The sequence below is a fragment of the Chaetodon trifascialis genome, chromosome 18 (genome assembly GCF_039877785.1).
Source record: "Chaetodon trifascialis isolate fChaTrf1 chromosome 18, fChaTrf1.hap1, whole genome shotgun sequence".
Lineage (NCBI taxonomy): Eukaryota > Metazoa > Chordata > Actinopteri > Chaetodontiformes > Chaetodontidae > Chaetodon > Chaetodon trifascialis.
This window is the reverse complement of record NC_092073.1, coordinates 3,883,377-3,886,416: the sequence shown is the minus strand read 5'-3', so window position 1 is coordinate 3,886,416 and position 3,040 is coordinate 3,883,377. Positions and strand designations below refer to the sequence as shown.

The following is a 3,040-nucleotide window of genomic DNA, read 5'->3' as shown; positions in this document are numbered from 1 at the left end:
TTGCTATTATATCACCAAACACGGGGGCCTGTGTGTGTGTGCGTGTGCATGAATGTGTGTGTGTATGTGAGAGAGATTGCATTTATCACTGACCCAATGTTCACTCAACATTAAAAAGTGAATTATGACAGACATTATAAAGAAATATTGAGTGATTCTGCTGTTTTTAAACATTGCTCTGAATTGTGAATTAAAGGATAATTCTGGTTAGTTTTCCTCTCACCAACAAATTCCATATATAGACTTAAACCAAAAATGAATGTATGCCACCAAAAACTATTGTGTGCGGTATGCAAAGCCTGGTATATCTTCTTCCTCTCTGCTGAGGAGCTCTATTGTTGTCCAGAAATTATAAAAAAAAAACCATGCCAATGAGCCATACTGTTGCACTCGGTGACTTGCACCCTCATTACCATGAACACATACATTATTGTATATTTAAGCTCCGTAAACATAATGCTTTGCTGTGGTGTCATGCTGACATCAGTAACGGTAATCTCACAAGATCAAGGTGATTGCAGATACAGTGGCTTGCAAAAGTATTCATACCCCTTGAACTTTTACACATTTTGTCACATTATGACCACAAACATAGATATAATTTATTGGAATTTTATGTGAAAGACCATTTTATTACATATTATATATTTTTTCATTTGTTTTTACAAATAAAAAAACTGAAAAGTGCGGTGTGCAAAAGCATTCAGCCCTCTTTCCTCTGAGTGCAACCAATTGCCTTCAGAAGTTGCCTGATGATTGTTGAATGATTGAATGTTGACCTAATGACTAAATAGAGTCCAACTGTGTGTAATCTAATCTCAGTACAAATACAGCTGTTCTGTGACAGCCTCAGAGGTTTGTTAAGAGAATACTGGGGAGCAAACAGCATCATGAAGTCCAAGGAACACATCAGACAGGTCAGGGATAAAGTTGTGGAGATGTTTAAAGCAGGGTTAGGCTATAAAAAGATTTCCCAAGCTTTGAACATCTCACGGAGCACTGTTCAATCCATCATCCAGAAATGGAAAGAGTATGGCACAACTGCAAACCTACCAAGACACAGCCGTCCACCTAAACTTACAGGCCGAATAAGGAGAGCACTGATCAGAGATGCAGCCAAGAGGCCCATGGTGACTCTGGACGAACTGCAGAGATCCACAGCTCAGGTGGGGGAATCTGTCCACAGCACAACTTTTGGGCTTGCACAGTTTACCAGAAGCCTTGTGGGGGACACAGCAAACATGTCGAAGAAGGTGTTCTAATCAGATGACACCAAAATTGAACTTTTTGGCCTAAATACAAAACGCTATGTGTGCACATAAATCTGAACACACCATCCCCACTGTCAAACGTGGTAATGACAGCATGCTCTGGGGGTGCTTCTCTTCAGCAGGGACGGGGAAGATGGTCAGAGTTGATGGAAAGATGGATGCAGCCAAATACAGGGCAATCTTGGAAGAAATCTTGGAAGAAAACCCCAGTCTCAAGAAGAAAAAGACTTGTAGCCAGGGCTACAATGTGTAGCAGGATGATAGGCTGCCGTGGCTGAATCCAGGTGGGTCTGCTGCTCCGTACCTTACCTGTTGCATTACCCTATCAGTGCAGAAAGCGAGGCTATAAAAAGGAGACTGTGACTGTGTCCCAATTCAGGGGCTGCATCCTTCGGAGGACCCTTCCTACGTGGCCCACGGAGGACGTGGAGGCTCCGGGTACTCCGGCCCCTAGGTGTGAGTGTGAGTGTGAATGAATGTGTTTGTGCCCTGCGATTGGCTGGCGACCTGTTGACAGCCGAGATAGGCTCCGGCCCCCCCGCAACCCCGAAAGGGATAAGCGGCATAGAAAATGGATGGATGGAACTCCCGTTCACACAATTCAAACCCCAGATCGCATTGATGAAAAAAAACGGGCTGAATGTGAACCCAACCTATACCAATGACAAGGCATGTGCCCAGTTCATAGGAGTGATAGCTGACAACCTCCGCGGAAAGAATGAAATTGCCTCCTTCCCCTACCTATCATGTCTGATAGATGGAGACACCGACATCTCCACCAAAGAGTGTGAGATTGTCTATGCCCGAACTATTGACAATGGAAGACCGTCCATTATCCTGATTCCAGAAGGTAGTGTGTGTTTCCATATATAATGATAAATAATGATAATGAAAAATGCTCTAAAAATAATAGTAGCCTTATATTTAGCGAGAGAGGCTTCTCAACACAGAACAGAATCAAGTCAGATGTTAAGGCAAGTCTGCACACTGATACTATGGAGGACCTCATCCGAATCAGTCACCAGAATTGATGGATTATGATGCCAGGCAGGATGTTAAATGCAGGATGCACGAGCTGGCCCCTCTGAGTTGAATTGCAGGGGGTGAAGTAATGTTAAAGTTATAATGTTAAAGTTATGCTGCTGTTAAGTTTATTTATGAAAAGTGAACAACAGAGTACATGTAAACACATGCATGCCGGTTGTTATACTTTGTTTTTATTTGTTTTTATTTTAAAATTATATAAAAGAGATGACCTATTTTGTCAGCCGCTGCTTGTTGCAGATAAACATTAAAATATTCTGCAAATAGCATAACTCGAGTCAATCCTTACTTCATATGAAACTAGGGTATGCCAACTGTTCATCAGCATGCACGGTCATCATGCTGTACCCGCCCAAAAAAAGGGTGCGACTAAATCATGTGCTGGTGCGACCAACTGAGAAAGTTGGATGCACCAGTGCTACCAGTGGAAAAGTTGGTGTAGAGCCCTGCTTTAAGTTGGACTTCCTCCCCCAAGTCTCCCCCGCATTGTTGGTAAGCCTCACCATTGGAGCAGGGTGTTAGCACCTTAGTTTCCTTTTAAGTCTTTTATTTTTTTATCTTGAGTGTGACCAGTTAATAAACTTAAGTTTTGGTTAACATTGAGCCACACCTCCTGCCCTTCTTTGTATTACTTACCTGCGTGCCTCTCTACTACCACCTCCACTTATCCAAAATTCGCTGGGTGAAATTCCCAGGGTGGCGTTGTCGGTTTTCCCTGTCAAATT

The 3,040-nt window shown here is 42.8% G+C and overlaps 1 pseudogene; it reads left to right on the top strand.

The window, feature by feature from the left end:
- Nucleotides 1–775: 775 nt before the first annotated feature.
- LOC139347159 (uncharacterized) lies at nt 776–1,524 on the top strand (annotated as a pseudogene).
- Nucleotides 1,525–3,040: the final 1,516 nt, after the last annotated feature.